The following is a 21,838-nucleotide window of genomic DNA, read 5'->3' as shown; positions in this document are numbered from 1 at the left end:
ACCTAACTAACCTAAGGACATCGCACACATCCATGCCCGAAGCAGGATTCGAACCTGCGACCGTAGCGGTCACGCGGTTCCAAACTGAAACGCCTAGAACCGCACGGCCACACCGGGCGGCGTTTGTCTTCAGAATAGGAGGAACGTGATGGTTGGTCAGCCCATAATGCACGAAGTACTGCGGCATGTCTTCAATAATTGTTTCCAAATCGTTGAATTGGACGCAGAGGACGTGTACCTTGGCTGGCTCGTTTCGCGGGTTGACGCTTGTAGACTTTCTTCTGTGGCTGAAACTGAAAGACGCTGTCTACAAAGACATATCAAACTACACCTGACGATATGCAGCATGCTCAGACATCTCCACTGAAATGCTAGCACGTGTGCAGCACTTCTTCCATACCAGACTCGAGGCGTGTATTGTGTAGCTGGTGATCATTTTGAACACAACTTGTGATGGTCAGTTGTCTCGTTACAGGCCAGAATCCACATAACTAGCGTCTACACTCAAGTTGTTCTTTAGTGTCTGCTGCAACAGGTATTGTACAAGTGTCGGTGTGTGAAGTTTTCAAAATACAAAGTCTCGTAAACAAGTCGCACTACCGCACTACAGTCCTCCAATAAACACCACTGACATTCTAATTTACCCTACTTTTAGTTTGTTAGTGTCAACAGACATTGTTCCATTTAAAATTTGTATGTTTGCACAAAAAATACACTTTCTAAGTATTATTGTAATCTGTTGATTGCCTAACAATAGGAGCCCCTGACCACCAATCCATTCTGTGAAAACCGCAGCCCGCATCTCGTGGTCGTGCGGTAGCGTTCTCGCTTCCCACGCCCGGGTTCCCGGGTTCGATTCCCGGCGGGGTCAGGGATTTTCCCTGCCTCGTGATGGCTGGGTGTTGTGTGCTGTCCTTAGGTTAGTTAGATTTAAGTAGTTCTAAGTTCTAGGGGACTGATGACCATAGATGTTAAGTCCCATAGTGCTCGGAGCCATTTGAACCATTTTTTTGAAAACCGCACGCCAATAGCACTTTCCGTTTCCGCATTGTTTGCGGTGCAAGCTTTAGACGATTAATCCTGTATACTAATGAGTGCTAGGGGTTCTCGATATGTCCATTTCCTTACCATCTTACTTCCTGTAGGCCTTTAACATAATGCTTAAATTTTATTGGCTACTTCTTTCGTTTTTCGAGGCTAAAGCATCGTCCTCATATTCTATGTAGCTGTTGTCTAATCCTTCATCCGTTTCCTTTGCCAGAATCACGATACGTGTTTTCCATCCAGTATTCGACACTTCTGTTGAGTTTCCCCAACTGCCTTATTTTGTAGATTAGATTTACTTTCATTCCAGTTGATCCGTAGTGAGGAGGTCCTCCAGGATGTAGAACATGTTAGAAAAACAATAATACATGACAAATATTTACAACTGAAACAAATAAGCTAACGTACCTTCCACAGGTCCTAAGTGGAATGATCGTCATTTTTTAACGAACACCATATGAAATAATCATTTTACAAACACGCTTTTACTAAGATCGCATTAATGCACTGAATTTAAAATTAATTTTTTTATTTAATAAGGTAGTAAACATATATTAGAACTACTACAAAACTTATTTGTAATGAACACATTACTGCACTGAAATGGTGCAGAAGTTAGATTATATATAATCTAACTATATATCTAACTATATATATATATCAGTTGTTTCTGCTGATAAATTCATCAGTGGAGTAGAAGGAGTTGGCCACCAATAAATCCTTTAGGCTTCTCTTAAACTGAATTTCATTGATTGGTTGTTAAGCTTTTTATGGCTGTTGGCAAGTTATTGAAAATGTCTGTTCCTGAATAATGCACACCTTTTTGTATAAGAGTAAGTGACTTTAAATCCTTATGAAGATTATTCTTATTTCTAGTATTGTGTCCATGAATTAAGCTGTTGGTTTGAAAAAGTAATATATATTTTTATAACAAATTTCATTAAGGAATAAATATATTGGGAAGCAGTAGTTAGTATCCCCAGTTTCCTAAACAGGCTTCTGCAGGATGTTCTTGAGTTCACACCACATATAACTCGTATTGCACGTTTTTGTGTCCGGAAAACTTTAGCTTGACTTGATGAATTACCCCAAAAACTAATCCCATATGACATTATGGAATGAAAGTAAGCGTAGTATGCCAGCTTTTTCATTTTTATATCCCCTATGTCTCACACAATTCGCATTGCAAATAGAGATTTGTTAAGATGCTTCAGCAGTTCCGTGGTGTGCTCCTCCCAGCTGAATTTATTATCAAGCTGTAATCCCAAGAATTTAACACTGTCCACTTCTTCTATCTGCTTGCCATCGTATGTTAGGCATATATTCGTGGGACACCCCTTACAAGTTCAGAAATGCATGTAGTGTGTTTTTTAAAGTTTAGTGACAAAGAATTACTAGGAACCAGTGATTAATGTCCACAAATACTTTATTAGTCGATCTTTCTAAGACTACACTTCTAGTGTTAGGTTATCGGAAGCTTTTCCAGCTCCCTGCCTGGAGGAGCAGGATTTGTGTCAGGTATACTCCTTTAGGGAAACTGGATTCACCATGCCTTACGTTGTGGGGCATACTTTGTCTGGCTCCTCTGTCAAGACTACCTCGGTGTGTATTACCCAGCCGGTAGCTATGCTACCGTTATCACAACTCCTGACTTCATCGGCGCACGCAAACCCTCCCGCCCGGCACTGAAGGTGCCTTCGATAACGTTTTGCCCCCCGTAGGAGTGAATTAGATTTAGTGCTACTTAAATAACTTAGTACAGACTGTTTTTTCTAGCAATAAAGAAATTAAAAAAGAAACTTTTAAACTCGAACAGTCTCACCAGAAGAGAATCTATGGTCAATTTTATCCACAATTATTTGAAATTCTTTTGTCGTGCACAGCTGTTCGAAATCATTCAACTGTAAAAGTCTTCAACAAATAGGCCTTTGTGATCAAATGAATAAGAAAATTATCTGCCATCTGTTGGTTATGGTACAGTTACTCGATAGCGCAAGAAAATTTAATTCACGCATCTTAAGTGCTTTTTTCTTAGAAAATGGCCGAAATGTACTCAGTTTTCTGAAGATATACTGGCAATACTTTGTCTCTTTTTCATCATGCCACTGTTCAGAACTCAATGAATTTTCAAGACATAAATATAGGAGTAATAGCTTTCATTCCATTTAAGGCGCCTGCATAACGAAGCCTTACGTGAGATAGTAGTTATTAATGTAATAGTGTGCCACACAGCTGAGGTGAGAAGGTCTGGAATATTTCAACCGGTCGATAAGACAACCAGTAAGGCGTAAGAGCCTGGCTGTCTACTTTCCGGCCACTTAGACGTGATGAGCTCCCCGAACAGGACACAGACCCATGATGCAAGGTTTCCTCTGCAAAGCGCAAACTCATCGGTTGACGATGTTTGTGGTCTACAGATAACAAAAAACAATAGCTACATTTTATCTTTTCAATTACAACAAGGGAGAGGCAGCCGGGTTTCCAGATGATCTGCCCTCTATTTGAAATGAGGTTGGGAAGAATATGATATGAATTTTTAAAATAAGTTTTTTCTGACCTACTTAAATCATTAGGTATAGTATTTTAATGTACACTTAGGGTGTCTGGTTCATTCCTTATTTTATAACACATCAGCGAGCCATACTTCGCTGGCCTGCTGTTTTAGACGTTTCTTTTGTTTTTGAACTGATGTTTTAAAACTATATATTTATTCTAAGACAACATAGAAATTTTAGGCTGAATGCGCTTGAATGTGTTTGTGTGTAAGTTATGAATGTGACGTATAAACGTTTTAACTTATATGGTTTAAATTCTAGATACTTTAACCACATTCATCTCCCAAATTATTTCTTAGAACACTAGTAGCTACGTTGCTGAGCGCCTTAAAGAAAAATTCAGCCAATGACAGGCAGTGCCTAAACGATGCAGACAAGTTATTTAAGCTTAAAAAAAGTTTCTTTGAGAGAGGTGGTGTAAGTGTGTTCATTTTTCGTGGGAATTACGAAGGCTGATCAACAAAGACTAAGATTTATTTTTTTATTACTCCATTTCAGTGTTCACACGATCTTTTTCAAGGTACTCCACTCTTACTTGAATGCGCTTTTGATACCGTCTCTGCCAAGCCTCTAACACATGGTACAGACCATTGTGTTTCAGGTCCTTGAGAATCGCCTCACTTTTCTTGACCACTGCTTCAGAGTTCTCAAATCGAACGATCCTTTAGTGATGGGAATAAAAAAGATAACAGGGTTCAAGGTCAGAGCTATAAGGCGGATGCGGGACACAGGTAATGTTGTTCTGAGCCAGAAACTACGTGACTTGATTTTCGACGTGCTTTGTCATAACGAAGTCTCCACCCAGTCCCCGTCCATGTCAAGTGCTTCCTCAGTTTGGCCATTACTGACGTGTAGTACACTGTCGTAACAGTAATCTGGGAGGAAACTACATGCTGTTAAATCATTCCATGAAAGTCAAAAAATATGATTATCATCAAATGGTTCAAATGGTTCTGAGCACTATGGGACTTAACATCTGTGGTCATCAGTCCCCTAGAACTTAGAACTACTTAAACCTAACTAACCTAAGGACATCACACACATCCATGCCCGAGACAGGATTCGAACCTGCGACCGTAGCAGTCCCGCGGTTCCGGACTGAGCGCCTAGAACCGCTAGACCACCGCGGCCGGCTATGATTATCACCACTTTCCCTGCAAATGGAACAATTTTTACCTTTTTTGGTGTTGGAGAACCTGACGATTTCCACGCTGTATTGGCTTTTTCCCTTCAGAATCATAATAATACAGCCACGACTTGTCACCAGTGACAGTCGGTTCCAGAAACGCATCCTCTCCGTCAGCAAAGAGACGCAGTACCTTACGGCTTGTCTCCATTCGCACAGCGTTTTGTTCGGGAGTCAACAGGCTTGACACCCAACAGCACAAAAAACGGGTCAAGCGAAGATCACCATACATAATAGTAAAGACACTGCCATATGAAATTCTCAACACCACTGAGGCTATGTAATGTTATCCGCCGATCCTCAGGGACAATCGAAGTAGCTGTGTTGATGTTAACTTCATTCACAGCAGAAGCTGAAATACCAGGCCTACCTTGCCTAACACAGACAAGTCGTCTTCTTTGAAGTCCTTGAACCACCCAAACACTATTGCACAAGGTAGTTTATATTCTCCGTACGCTTGCCACAGCTTTTCTTAAGTTTCAGTGGCTGTATGGTTTAAACGAACTCAGAATTTTATTGCAACGTACTACTCCTCCGCGTCACCTCCACTGTTTGTTATGCGAAATGGCTGGCTCTGAGCACTAAGGAACTTAACTGCTGAGGTCATCAGTCCCCTAGAACTTAGAACTACTTAAACCTAACTAACCTAAGGACATCACGCACATCCATGCCCGAGGCAGGATTCGAACCTGCGACCGTAGCAGTCCCGCGGTTCCGGACTGAGCGCCTAGAACCGCTAGACCACCGCGGCCGGCTATGATTATCACCACTTTCCCTGCAAATGGAACAATTTTTACCTTTTTTGGTGTTGGAGAACCTGACGATTTCCACGCTGTATTGGCTTTTTCCCTTCAGAATCATAATAATACAGCCACGACTTGTCACCAGTGACAGTCGGTTCCAGAAACGCATCCTCTCCGTCAGCAAAGAGACGCAGTACCTTACGGCTTGTCTCCATTCGCACAGCGTTTTGTTCGGGAGTCAACAGGCTTGACACCCAACAGCACAAAAAACGGGTCAAGCGAAGATCACCATACATAATAGTAAAGACACTGCCATATGAAATTCTCAACACCACTGAGGCTATGTAATGTTATCCGCCGATCCTCAGGGACAATCGAAGTAGCTGTGTTGATGTTAACTTCATTCACAGCAGAAGCTGAAATACCAGGCCTACCTTGCCTAACACAGACAAGTCGTCTTCTTTGAAGTCCTTGAACCACCCAAACACTATTGCACAAGGTAGTTTATATTCTCCGTACGCTTGCCACAGCTTTTCTTAAGTTTCAGTGGCTGTATGGTTTAAACGAACTCAGAATTTTATTGCAACGTACTACTCCTCCGCGTCACCTCCACTGTTTGTTATGCGAAATGGCTGGCTCTGAGCACTAAGGAACTTAACTGCTGAGGTCATCAGTCCCCTAGAACTTAGAACTACTTAAACCTAACTAACCTAAGGACATCACGCACATCCATGCCCGAGGCAGGATTCGAACCTGCGACCGTAGCAGTCCCGCGGTTCCGGACTGAGCGCCTAGAACCGCTAGACCACCGCGGCCGGCTATGATTATCACCACTTTCCCTGCAAATGGAACAATTTTTACCTTTTTTGGTGTTGGAGAACCTGACGATTTCCACGCTGTATTGGCTTTTTCCCTTCAGAATCATAATAATACAGCCACGACTTGTCACCAGTGACAGTCGGTTCCAGAAACGCATCCTCTCCGTCAGCAAAGAGACGCAGTACCTTACGGCTTGTCTCCATTCGCACAGCGTTTTGTTCGGGAGTCAACAGGCTTGACACCCAACAGCACAAAAAACGGGTCAAGCGAAGATCACCATACATAATAGTAAAGACACTGCCATATGAAATTCTCAACACCACTGAGGCTATGTAATGTTATCCGCCGATCCTCAGGGACAATCGAAGTAGCTGTGTTGATGTTAACTTCATTCACAGCAGAAGCTGAAATACCAGGCCTACCTTGCCTAACACAGACAAGTCGTCTTCTTTGAAGTCCTTGAACCACCCAAACACTATTGCACAAGGTAGTTTATATTCTCCGTACGCTTGCCACAGCTTTTCTTAAGTTTCAGTGGCTGTATGGTTTAAACGAACTCAGAATTTTATTGCAACGTACTACTCCTCCGCGTCACCTCCACTGTTTGTTATGCGAAATGGCTGGCTCTGAGCACTAAGGAACTTAACTGCTGAGGTCATCAGTCCCCTAGAACTTAGAACTACTTAAACCTAACTAACCTAAGGACATCACGCACATCCATGCCCGAGGCAGGATCGAACCTGCGACCGTAGCGGTCGCGCAGTTCCAGACTGAAGCGCCTAGAACCGCTCGGCCACTACGGCCGGCGGTATGCGAAATGCAAAGAGCGTCTACGAAATAGAGGATTAATATCTTACCCGCCTGTACGAGAGTGTAACCGCCTATGGACATTATACAGAAAAACCCGCTATTTTCAAATATCCGTGATACAGATAGGAAACCATCATGGAAGCCACAGGCAAAAATCAGTCCCAGTCTTTGTTGATCAGCCCTCGTACTATTAACTTTTGAAAAGCACACTGTGATACAAGCAGATACTTCCTCGTTAATTAGGCAACGTATTAGGTACAAAGAAATAATCTGCTGAATGTAATTACGATATTAAAAAGCCTAGCCGGCCACTGTGGCCGAGCGGTTCTAGGCGCTTCAGTCTTGAACCGCGCTGCTGCTACGGTCGCAGTTTCGAAACCTGCCTCGGGCATGGATGTGTGCGATGCCCTTAGGTTAGTTAGGTTTAAGTAGTTCTAAATCTAGGGGACTGATGATCTCAGATGTTAAGTCCCATACTGCTTAGTGCCAAAAATCCTAATGTACTTTTCAGGTGACTATGTTAAAGAAAAGATGTCATGTATTAATTGAATCTGGCTTGCATTCTCGTGATGGACAGATGTCTTAGCTTGAAGTTGGACATTTGACTTACTGATCCCAGTTTCATTGCAGACAAATTGTTCCGATTTAGCTCTCCATTTTGTGGTGAGTGGAAGTTTGATTAGATAATTTTTTAGCTCTTCGTGAGTACTCTGTGAAAGTTGCAACAATATCATTGCGGAGATGGGAATAAAAATATAATTTCATGTCGAATGTCAATTTACTAGGCCGAGAAAGATTAAAATTCGTATATTTTTTGTCCTCAGAACTCATTATTATGGTTCTTTTTTCACACTTAGCTACTATGTTCTAAATTAAACTAAATGATACACAAATGTGTAACCATGTTTTGGACGTAGATCGGAAATGGGAGGAGGAGTGGCTGGGGGGGGGGGGGGGCTGGGGGGGGCGTATTTCTGTTTGAAGCTCAACATCTCCAACAGAAAGGTTAGAAATGTGAATGTTTCTTTTGCTGGTTTAGGTTTTTGAAGACATTATAATTCTGTCAAAGATGTCAAAGGACTTGGGAAAAGCAATTTAACAGAATAGTATCTTAAAAAGAGGTTATAATATGGATGTCAGCAGAAGTGAAACAATGGTACTGGAAAGCAGACTAATGAGAGCAGGCGATACTGAGAGAAATAGATCAGTAAATGAGGCACTGAAGATAGTAGATGAATGTTTCTATTCGAGCAGTAAAATAAATGATGGTAGCCGAGATAGAGAAGATATAAAATGTAAATTGGCAACAGCAAGATAAGTGTTACCGAAAAAGATAATTTTCTTAACATCTAATATAAATTAAAGACCTAGGAAGTCGTTTCTAAAGGTACTTATCTGGAGTGTAGCCTTGAACGGAAGTGAAACGTGGGCGATAAGCAGATCAGACATAAGCTTTTGAAATTTGATGGATAGCTCGAATAACTTATGAGGAGATACTGAATCGAACTGCGGAAAAATAAATTTGTGGCACAACTTGACGAAAAGAAGGAATCGGTTCGTAGGACACATCGTGAGGCATCAACGAATCGTAGATTTGATAATTGAAGGAGTGTGGGGGTAAAAATTTCAGAGGGAGACTAAGGCTTGAATACTGTATGCAGATTCAAATGGATATAGGATGCAGCAGCTTTTAAGTGATGAAGAGGCTTGCACAGAGTAGACTAGCTGGGAGAGCTGCATAAGACCAGCCTACGTACCGAAGATAATAACAATAGGTTTTCAAATTGTGAAAATACTCTAGCTGCCTTTTAAAGCTGCACCACATCGTGTACGGTTCTCCTTTATAGCGCTCACTGACGAATTAACTAATTCGGGTGAAATATGGGATGTTCCTGCCGTGACACATTACTATGTCGGACATGCTAACATCGCAAGTTGTTGTTTAAGTATTATTACATGTGGAGGGCTACGGTAACCAATTTACAATGGCAAGGTCTACCAAGTTCCCTTCTTCCCTGGCTAGACACAAGGGGACATTCGCTTACCCCGTTTCTTCTAAGTTGTCTCGATGTCCCCACTGGCTTACTTCTCCGCCCGCCGCAGATGCTAACATGCGGGCGATGAACTGGGAACACTGGAATGGCAAATGGGAAAATCTCGACGCCACTGCAACGAGAGTCTCGAAATAAAGATATTCCACCAGATTTTTTTTCTCTCAATCACAAAGTGAGGAAAATTTATTGTTGTTGTAATCAATCACTTGACAGACAGCCTAAAGGCAATACCCCCTGTAAACTTCAGTTGACTTTTAGGTACATTCTAAAAAAAACTTGCAAGGCATAGATACTATCAGAATGAAAGCTAGTCACGAACTGCCTAGTGAGCTAGCCTAAATGGTTTGCCACCAGCCTGCTCAGGGTGCGCTTATGACTGGTTGGTTCAGTCCGCAACGCTTTATAACGTTAAATGTAATGTGTAACCAGTTTTGAGCGTGAATTTAGAGTTACTGAACTCACACTTAGAAAGCTGCCAGTGTCGATAATGTCGTGTGGCACGTACAAGCATTTGAACAGCGAATATACAGTAAATAATAAAAGTTATGCGCTTGGCGCTAAGGCCAGTATTACACTATCAAATTTCTTTGTCCAATATCTTTGTCAAAGAAATTTGATGGTGTAACAAGGAACTTTGTCAAATGTCGTCAAATATTGGATCAAATCTAGTGCCTCGCTGTAGATTTGATCAAAGAAGTCGCTTGACTTCTGTTCACTGCAATGTGACATGTTACCACGTGGAGCGTTAGCATCGCTGCAGCGTTCTGTCATCTGTAGTGTTTTTATAAACACTGCCGGTAAATACAATAGGTGTGTACCGACAACTACAAAATTAATAGAGATGTATGAAGCTGATCAAGGTTTCTCGGGTCTCCAGCCGGGTGGTAGCGTTGATATCTCGCGACGTTTCGGGAAGTGTGATGCTACCCATGATGAGTAGTATGACACTTCCCGAAACGTCGCGAGATATCAACGCTACCACCCGGCTGGAGACCCGAGAAACCTTCATCAATAATTTACGTCGGGAAAGCATACAGTCACATGTATGAAGCTCATGAGGCGCTTTACAACGTGAGGCACCCTGAATACAAAAATAGATTAATAAGATTGGAGACGAGACCTTACCTAACCTAACCTAACTCTCTCCTGTAGCAAGGAATCGGAGAGTTACAGTGAGCCTGTCTTCTGTAGATATAGCAAATCTTAAGTGAGTATTGTGCTTTGTGATATGAGGTTACACTTCACTGTGCACATACAGAAATGTATGCTCATCCATTCTTATGTAATTGATGTACGACTTGACGTCCTCCACTATAAGCTCACGTAACAAGTTTTGTTGGATGCTTTTATCGTGTCGTCGTAAAACCCACGGCTTCACCCAGGTACGTTTCCTTTTTTTCCCCCGCTTCTCTTCCACAGTGCAATTGTGGTACATGCAACTGCTGCGGTTAATGACAAGTTGTTGTTGTCAGCCATCTTAAAGTTTGACGAAAAATATGATGGCAGTGTAATACCCCTTTTTAGTGCCACGTCAAAGATCTGTGTCAAAAATATTTGACGAATATTTGATCACATCTTTGATCAAATCTTTGACAAAGAAATCTGATAGTGTAATACCGGCCTAAGCCACATAGATGAATCACCGATCTCTCTATACGCTACAGAACGATACCGATTCCACGCACAACACCTTCCACGCACACCTCCTTTCCCGCAATTAATGACCACCTGTCGTTTTGTGAGATGGGTGTGTCTACCGATCTTAACTGCTCACAAGCTTAAAATAGTGTTGGCCTTCTTATACTGTATTATAAAACATTCTAATTTGTGGGCTGAAATTTAGCAAAAAATGGTTCAAATGGCTCTGAGCACTATGGGACTCAACATCTTAGGTCATAAGTCCCCTAGAACTTACAACTACTTAAACCTAACTAACCTAAGGACATCACACACACCCATGCCCGAGGCAGGATTCGAACCTGCGACCGTAGCAATCCCGCGGTTCCGGACTGCAGCGCCAGAACCGCTAGACCACCGCGGCCGGCCGAAATTTAGCACAAATGCCACAATCGCTTAGCCACTCCATAGGCCTATGTCAGCCTGTATACTATAGTTACGATGAATGGGACAGTGCCATTTCGCTGCAATCGCCGAACGTTTCTGGGCCGGGATAAAGCGACAAAAATGTAACACACTCCCTCGTCTATTACTCTGTCCGCACACGTAACAAATAATTTACGACGTTTAATTTGGGATTCTGCAAGTCACTACGGGCAGATGGTTCCCCTGCAGCCACACCTGTTGTAAACGATCCGCGTACGTGGGCCTAAGTGCCCGCAGCCGCAGCACAAACTCTCGTGTGCCTGAGACCAGAAACACTTGCCGAGGAACAAGCAGCCAGGGCTGTGATCAAGTCCCTTGTGTTCCATCCTGTGTATGGACGTTAGGGTATCTCCTACTTTTTAAGTCTAATTTTTCTTTATGCTACCACATAATTCAGTCCCATAGCACAAGGCTGTGTGTAATTTGGGTGCAATAGGAAAAGAGGAAGTGGTACCAGCCAAACGCTACATTTGAAGAAGAAAAGAAAAATGCACAATTTCTTGTTCATTTTCTGACTAACCAATGAATTTACTCCTTTCAACTCAATTATTAATACTGCGGTAACTACTTCAAAAACACAATCTGTGAAGTTATTACATAGAACGTTTCTCGGGTAAATATGAAAGTAAAATCACCTCTTCTTTTAAAAATTCTTGTTCTTTGATAAAGTCTGTCTTTAACCTGTAAACTTATCGTGATGCCTGAAGCCCACGTTAGCATGTGAGCTTTACAGGTATGCTAGTCAGTTCATTTAGAGCATTGATGAAATCTTCGTTTTCATACCACTGCGAAACATTTCTCTAGCGTAATTTGTCATTCAAATCACTTCTCTTAGAAAATGGTTCAAATGGTTCTGAGCACAATGCGACTTAACTTCTGAGGTCATCAGTCGCCTAGAACTTAGAACTAATTAAACCTAACTAACCTAAGGACATCACACACATCCATGCCCGATGCAGGATTCGAACCTGCGACGGTCACGCGGTTCCAGACTGAAGCGTCTAAACCGCACGGCCACACAGGCCGGCTCACTTCTCTTACAAAATACTCTTATTTGATTAGAAACAGAGAGTTCAGTCCCATTATTCACAATTTTTTGTATTTGCTCGATTCATGCATGAATCATTTTAATATTTTAGTTTGATGCTTCTGTCATACGATTCAGTGCATTGGCTATTTTAATTTGGATTCAGAAAGCTAACCAAGATCGAAGATGACAGGCACTGTAAGTGATTTTCAGATTTTTTTAACCCACATGAGAGTATCACAAAGGACAGCGTGGTATTTAAGAAGTTTTGAAAGAATGCTGAAACCCAACTAAGGTTCTTTGACTTGAGAAGGTCACAGAAGAACGCTTTGACATACACAATGATAAGGAAAATGAAAATATCACGAATTGAGTTCTCCTCGCGTACGCATAATTCAAAATCATCAGAAAATGGAATCTTCTCTTGTTGTAATAATTCAAATTCACCACGGAACATAGACTTTTCAAGGGAAACGTAATGTTCATCGTCCACTGTGCATGACGGACAACCACTGGAACTAAGAAAGATACCCTACGAGATGACGCTTCGACAGTAGAGAACACAGTAATTCTGTACCTTTATTACAATGTTGTTTAGGCCATTGTTCTCTCCAAGTAACTAGAACAGACTCGAGGATTCAAGTTATATTGAAACGTCCCCTTAGAAAAATTTTTGAATTACTGTACTGATAAACCTGTTACATTATTTGCTTTTCAAACAGCTGAGCAAAACTGAACGTACTCAGACATTACTCTCTTTACTTATTCTGATCAACACTAAACTGACACACAATATTTTTAGCGCAACGCAATCTGACTTTTAATCAGCCCTACAAAAGAATGGCCCTGACTAACAATAACCTATACCTTTGATGAATCACTTACCTCACAAAAATCTTCGTTACTCAAACTACTGCAACACAGCGAGCGCCACTACTGCCAGCTAAATAAAAGATTCAAACTACTGAAGGCACTAACTACTGATAGGCATAGTTAGCAAATGAAAGATTTTGATAGAGTACAAACAATGTATTTACCTTAATAGTGTTCAAAAGTCATAATATATACAGGGTGAGTCACCTAACATTACCGCTGGATATATTTCGTAAACCACATCAAATACTGACGAATCGATTCCACAGACCGAACGTGAGGAGAGGGGCTAGTGTAATTGGTTAATACAAACCATACAAAAATGCACGGAAGTATATTTTTTAACACAAACCTACGTTTTTTTAAATGGAACCCCGTTAGTTTTGTTAGCACATGTGAACATATAAACAAATACGTAATCAGTGCCGTTTGTTGCGTTGTAAAATGTTAATTACATCCGGAAATATTGTAACCTAAAGTTGACGCTTGAGTACCACTCCTCCGCTGTTCGATCGTGTGTATCGGAGAGCACCGAATTACGTAGGGATCCAAAGGGAACGGTGATGGACCTTAGGTACAGAAGAGACTGGAACAGCATATTACGTCCACATGCTAACACCTTTTTATTGGTCTTTTTCACTGACGCACATGTACATTACCATGAGGGGTGAGGTACACGTACACACGTGGTTTCCGTTTTCAATTACGGAGTGGAGTAGAGTGTATCCCGACATGTCAGGCCAATAGATGTTCAATGTGGTGGCCATCATTTGCTGCACACAATTGCAATCTCTGGCGTAATGAATGTCGTACACGCCGCAGTACATCTGGCGTAATGTCACCGCAGGCTGCCACAATACGTTGTTTCATATCCTCTGGGGTTGTAGGCACATCACGGTACACATTCTCCTTTAACGTACCCCACAGAAAGAAGTCCAGAGGTGTAAGATCAGGAGGACGGGCTGGCCAATTTATGCGTCCTCCACGTCCTATGAAACGCCCATCGAACATCCTGTCAAGGGTCAGCCTAGTGTTAATTGCGGAATGAGCAGGTGCACCATCATGCTGATACCACATACGTCGACGCGTTTCCAGTGGGACATTTTCGAGCAACGTTGGCAGATCATTCTGTAGAAACGCGTTGTATGTTGCAGCTGTTTGGGCCCCTGCAATGAAGTAAGGACCAATGAGGTGGTCGCCAGTGATTCCGCACCATACATTTACAGTCCACGGTCGCTGTCGCTCTACCTGTCTGAGCCAGCGAGGATTGTCCACGGACCAGTAATGCATGTTCCGTAGATTCACTGCCCCGTGGTTTGTGAAACCCGCTTCATCAGTAAACAGGTAGAACTGCAACGCATTCTCTGTTAATGCCCACTGACAGAATTGCACTCGATGATTAAAGTCATCACCATGTAATTGCTGATGTAGCGACACATGAAACGGGTGAAAGCGGTGACGATGCAGTATGCGCATGACACTACTTTGACTCAGTCCACCGGCTCTCGCAATGTCCCGTGTACTTATGTGTGGGTTCATTGCAACAGCAGCTAACACACCAACTGCACCCGCTTCTCCTGTGACGGGCCTGTTACGGACCCGTTTGCGTGCTACGACCATACCTGTTGCATACAGTTGGCGGTAGATGTTTGTTACAACACGCAACTGAACGTCGGAGGTTTCATGCGTCAACTTTAGGTTACAATATCTCCGGATGTAATTAACATTTTACAATGCAACAAACGGCACTGGTCACGTATTTGTTTATATGTTCAGATGTGCTAACAAAACTAACAGGGTTCCATTTAAAAAAACGTAGGTTTCTGTTAAAAACATACTTCCGTGCATTTTTGTATGGTTTGTATTAAACAATTACACTAGCCCCTCTCCTCACGTTCGGTCTGTGGAATCGGTTCGTCAGTATTTGATGTGGTTTACGAAATACATCCAGCGGTAACGTTTGGTGACTCACCCTGTATATCAGTTCATGACATCCAGTCTTACAAATTTACTGTCTCTGATGGACACACGTCCAGATCATCCGCTCTCAAAACTCCGCCATCTCACTCCCCACATCCACCACTGCTGGCGGCTCACCTCCAACTGCGCAACGCTACGCGCAGGTTACAGCCAACTGCCCAACACTACAATAGCATATACTCCAGCAATGCAAACCAACCACAGCCTACACACAGTACAGTCAGTGATCTTCATATAGAGCGCTACGCGGCGTTACCAACGTAAAAACCTAAACAGCCTACTTGCATAGCCCCCTTTGCTCCCCACAAAAAATTTTACAAATTGTTTTGGGCCGTGGCCAATACAGATTTGAAAAAAAATTTTCATAATTACAATAACAAATAAATCAAATGCAAACACTCATCAATTCAATGTTGGTCAAAAGCTAAAATTTTCTCACAGTCCATAAAGACAGTCCTGATCATTCATCACAGTAAAATTGCAGTGTTTTTCTCGAAGTTTGAGCAGTAAAAGAAAATGCACACAGAAGTAGAGGAGTTCCATGCTGTGTTGAAGAAGTAGTGTTGCCCTTGCAACGGAAAGACAGTGCTGACTATTGACATGCAGACAGGTAATGGGCCACAACATTGCAAACCCACAGCAGAGTCAGTCGAGTTTTGAAGAATATTGGTATGTAGGTCATCACAGAGCAGACCCACTGTAGTCCTGGTAGAGATTATGGTATTGGTGGGCCACCAGAAGTGCAGACCCACTGCAGTCCTTGTAGAAATAATGGTATTGGTGGATCATCAAACGTGCAGACCCACTTCAGTCCTTGTAGAAATAATGGTATTGGTGGGCCATCAAAGATGCAGTCCCACTGTAGTCCTTGTAGAGACAGCCATCAGCCATCTGCTGCGACTGTGCAGGTGCCCAATCACCATCGAAGAGTCTTGTGGACAATATAGCAAGTCCATGAACAACCACTTGTGCACTCACAAAAAATTTTTTTTGAAATGTCCTTAGAACCAGCAATGCTGTTAACCAGTCCCTTGCTGAATTATCAACACACGTGCGAGCACTAACAGTCCTCTTTTTTTCACATTTTGTGCATATACTATGACCAACAAAAAGGTGTGCATTGAAATGAAACTTAATTTGAAGAACTGGTGTGTACACAATTATAAATTTACAACATAAGAATACAGTTACAGAGGTACAAAATACATCAAGAACATAACAATACAGATAACATTTGTGGTAATGCAGGCTTTACAAAAGAATCGAAATAACTTACACATCAGTGTTACAGGAATTATGACATAATTAAATACATAAAAGGTCAGAATAACTTTCGAAACATCAACTTCACACGTGAGCATTAAAACAAAACAGAATAAATAATGTCTAAACATCTTTACAAAGCAAATAACATATTATAAATGGAAATTATATTTGAGGATAACAGTATTCCTCATGATAGTGAATGTAGGTGAGTATTAGAAAAATTCTACAACATAAGTCTTATCAGATAAACACATAAAGACAGGAAGAACACAAATACACAAGGTACACAGACACATAATGGAATAACACAAAAGGACAGGACAGGGTTTGTTATCAGTGTGACATTTGGTACTGCAGTCCAACCCAAAACTTCATTTCATAGATGTTTCCTCTTATTTCAATATTTGCTCCTGCAAAAAAAAAAAAAATCCTATCTAACCCTGTTAAATAAATATTTCTCATTGTACAATACTCATTTTTGCCCAAATCTTTTTCATATAACTTCTCAATGCATTCTTTCCCTATTCTTCATAGTTAGTTTCTTATATAGTCTACCCCCTCTTAAGCTAACTTAAATCTACTGCACTCAGATATATATACTAAGGGACAAGGCAATGCAGCAACACACAACAAATTAACACAAACAGCAATGACAAAAAAAATTGTCAAAGCAAGCAGCAGTATATCTAAATCAGCAGAGCAAATGCAACATTACAACAAATATGAGCCAATGTGCAGCAACAAGAAAAATAAATCACTAGTAAAACTGGCTTAACAGAGTAATACAAAGTGAAATTTAGCCGCACTATGCCTGGCAAACAGCAGCAGCAAATGCTATAACTAATATCTAAACATGACAAAGCTCAAGCAGAAAATAGTACGCTAAAGACAACAATGCAGATAAGGGAAATGTCTATTCACATCTTCATGTCTATGTAATTAAAGTGGTGCACCACAACTTACTCTACAAAAGAAATTACCAAGTACTTGAAAAGAAAATTATGTGTGCAGTTACTGTTATCAGTCCCTTCTTATTGGTCTTTCCTTTCCAAGTGCTCCTTTTTTTAAGAATGTGGATCATAAAATTATTATTCAACAGATCTGTTGACAGAAAGTGTTCACATTAGCAAATGCATTTAATTTTATTTTATAAAACCAATGCTGCAACACAGCTGGAAACAAGAGATCAAATGAAATAAGCAACTATGTAAAACAAAGCATAAAAGTATCATTCAATAGTCATGTGGCATTTCCTAAGTTAGCAGAAATTCTCTCAACTCTCGTAGAAAGGCACTTGTCATTATCAATTGTGCAGATGTAAGAATATTTCCCATCAATTCATAAGCATTTCAGTAAGTAGCACAAAGTACGATATGTTTCCAAGTAAAGAGCGTGTCGTATTTGCGATGCTTTCTACAAAGGAATGTCAATAGCGAGGTTAATGGTCTCTTTTTTTTCCACCTAATGGCTTTTTCTCCAGGCAGGTGGCACAGCTGGTCGCCCAAGACGCATTACGTGAAGGTCATTTAACTTTCTTACCGAAATATTTACGACAGCAGTGACAGACTCATATAAAAAAATTTCACAGGTTGAGAATTTGCGTTACAAATGTGTAGAAACAAAATCCTATAAATATAACAGTGTCCAAAAATTTTCGCTGGCATTATGATACATTCACGCATTTACACACATTTCATAACTCTCAATGTACAATTCTAGGTTGCCAACATCCTTTTTCACAAATCAGAGTCCTTAACCTCTACTCATTAGTCCTTTCCTTATTACACGTACACACATTCGTCGACACTTCTTCAATATTTCATCATTATAAATATGTAGCATAATCAAATTCCTCATATAGCATCAGCTTATTGATCATAAACATACCTCAACAGCATAATACACATTGTCATCGTAATAATAACATCATAACACCTTAGTCAAGTCTCAAATACGTCGTAGCTTTCTGCAATAATTTCAGAACCTAAAGAAATTCTCTGCTCATTTCAATAGTGTCATCTACCTCAAACATACTTTAAAAATCATGATCCCATACAAAATACATCATTCAAAGCTCTCATAGTATCACAATGGTTTCGAAAAAATATGAGCGGTTCACAAAGTACAGACAAAATACAATTTCATAAGTATGAAGTTATCCAACTGTGTAATTGCGTAAACATCTGTCACGGATGTAGTAAAATAAATGTTTGTCTCCTCAGTTAAGTGATCAAATAGCTGTGTAATTTATGTGTTAGAGAAGTATGGTACCGATGTGTAAAGTTGTATAAGCAAATACCATATTAGCTAGGGCTCCTTGTGCTTGCCAAACACATGGTACACAAAGTAAGCGTGTACCCCCCTGAAGATTAATGTAATTATACCCTCAGGTGTTACAGGTTACAGCAATCGAATGAAATGTATCACGGAAAACCTTTCTATGTCTGTATTTCAAAAATCTTTAAAAATAAAAGTTTTAAGTACAAAATGAATCACTCAAATACGTGTCCTTAAGCGCTAAATGTGCGTCTTGCTGTAAGATAATTCTGTGGAAGTGTCGTAGTTATCGTCCTCCGAAAGCTAAGTTCTGCAGAAGTCAATGTGCTTACCTCATCATAAACAAAAGTGAAATGCTATGCATATATATATCGTAGTTATTATGTTATTGCCATGATGAAGTAGGTACTGTACTGTAACGTATTGTTGTGCTACAGAAAAGACTGTCTCATTGTAGCTATACCACGAAAGTTACTACTAAAACATGTTTTAGTTTCCAGAATAATACAGAAAAACTGTGCAGGTATAAAATAGATACAGTGCAAAAGCAATAATATAAATTGTGTCACTCATTAGTAGCGTCATGATATAATCGTGTAGCTGTCAAATAAACTAACCACTGTGTCATCTGGTATTTCTCAGAAAGTACTTTGAATCCAGAATGTATTTTCAAGTAAACCAAAATGTTGCATTAAAATCTCATTAGCAGTACCGGTTTATGTTCTAAGTATGTGAGCCTTGTAGTCGTTACGTAATCATGCAACTAACAAGCAAGAATATACACACACAATAACACTGTGTCATCTGTTCACTATAACAATGCACTCGTAAATACTGTCTAAATATGTTCCCTAGGTTCTAGACTGGATAGTTAACCTTTCTCAGTGTGACAAATTGTACTAGTAGCGCGAAATGAAAAATTTTATGGCAAAGACTAAGTTAAAAAGCAGATTATCTTTCAATAAACGGTTTTACATGTGAAATATGGTGCAATCCTTTACTCTTCCTAGTACGCACAGTTTCAACTTGAACGCAATTGTCATGCGGTATATGTCGGTAAAGAATACTGGAATTATTCTCAAGGTTAGCGTCTATGTTATTTTTCTCTGAGCCAGCCATCGCACGTGGCTGCCTGTGGTGCGAGTCATTGTCTGTCTCTTTGTTGGCGCGCGTCGTTATTGGGATTAGGAGACCTAACTTCTACAAATTCACCTTGTCGAGAGGGCCCTGCCCTGTTTGAATCCCTCCAGTTCTGATGAAATTCAGGTCTGTCGTTTTGTCGATGGTTTACATAGTTTCTTTTTTATCGGTCATGTGGTGGAGAATTTCTCCCGGAATCGTAATTTAGCAGTGGACTGTTGAATCTGACGTTATTCTGTCTCCCTTGATAATAATTATTTTGGTTTCCATATTGTCTGTTTCTCTGATTGTCTCTGTGATAGTCATTACCGCAGAGAGGTGATCTTTCCCTGTAATTATTACTACTCTGCCAACGGTTGTCATACGGGTGGTGTCTGTTTTGGTCCCGATTTACGTTGTAAGAATAGCCCTGTAGTATCCAGTTATTATTTCTTTCGTCACGGAATTGTGACAGATGTGACCTGTAATTGTTGTGTTCCTGTTTTCGCATCCCGCGATTGACAGTGTCGATTTCCAATTCTTTTAAGAGTCCCTGAAAAGGTTCAATGTCGTCTTTGCAATGTCCTGCCAAAATAATATGTCGTAAATGTTCAGGCAATTTTATTAAGCAAATGCGGATGAGTTCTGAGGGGCTGTATGGGTTTGAAAGATACTGATTCTTATGTAACATGTCTTCAAACTATTTCACAAGACTGGAAAATTCAGATTGTTCGAAATGTTTCATTATTATGATGCTATCTTTTACTCGGTCTTGTGTAGCTTGAGACCAATATGCTGAGAGGAAGGCATGATAAAATTCTCCTTCACTGTGACAATCGTGAATGACCAATCACATTGTTACAGCTGGTTCATTCTCTAAATATCCACACATAAATTCTAACCTGTACTCCAATGAACAGTTGGGAGGAAAACAATGAGAAAATTGATGGAGCCATGCTTGTGGATGAATGTCGTTGCCGGAATTCTTAAATGTTTTGAATTTACGTGTAGTAATAAACAGCTTATAGTCAAAATCATCATGTCGGCAAGTCTCATATCGGTCATTGTTACTTCGTTTCGGCGGTTCCATCTAAAAATTCGGTGTACCTTGCCAATTTCTTTCATAATTTCCGAAGTGCCATGTGTTACTATTTTGTGGCTGTTCCATATTTCTATGTCCCTCTTCCCTTATTGGAGCGCGAGTGTCCTCTGAAATATGGAATTCTTGTATTACCTGTGTCAACTGATCTTGTACTTCCCGGATTTCTCTTTTGTACTGAGTATTGATTTGATTTTGATTTTGTTTGAATTTTCTAATTTGTTCATGCTCTTCTGTGTCAGTGATGGCTACGGGTCTTGTGTCATTCAGATCATCATCTACCTTTGTACATAAGTTAGTGAACTGATCCAAAAGTTCAGCTACTTTCTTCGAAAGTGAACTGATTTCCTCAATGTGTTTTTCTGAACCAAGTTTCAGAGTGTCCATTCGTGTTGAAATCGTGTCTACTGTGTCCTTTAAGTTTTCCTGAGTTTTTGCAAGTTGCATAACCGAACCAGTAGATGCACCTGAGTCAATTTTAGCTTGCAAGGTGTCGTGATTTTCATGAACAATAGTTTGCAGTTCTTTTATGGCTGCTTCGTGATTCTGTAATGCATTTTCATGACGCGAAAAAATAGGTTGAAAATTCTCACAAATTTGTGTTTTTACGTCATTACAGACTTTTTGACATTTCGATTCAATGTTATGTAACTCAGTAGTTAAATCTTCACGTGTTTGTTCAAGTACGGTGTCTAACTTTTGAAGATTTTGTTCCATTGTGTCTAACTTTTGAAGATTTTGTCCCATTTGTTTCTGATTTTGTTCAAGCGTTGTGACTAACTTTTGTAGCCTTTGTCCCATTTGTTGCATTAACTGCAATAACAAGATTGTGTCCTGTCATTTCGGATTCCTGAGGCGAGCTGTTGCCAATCGATCGATAGAT

This window comes from Schistocerca cancellata, chromosome 4 (assembly GCF_023864275.1).
Source record: "Schistocerca cancellata isolate TAMUIC-IGC-003103 chromosome 4, iqSchCanc2.1, whole genome shotgun sequence".
NCBI lineage: Eukaryota > Metazoa > Arthropoda > Insecta > Orthoptera > Acrididae > Schistocerca > Schistocerca cancellata.
This window is presented reverse-complemented; position numbering follows the sequence as displayed.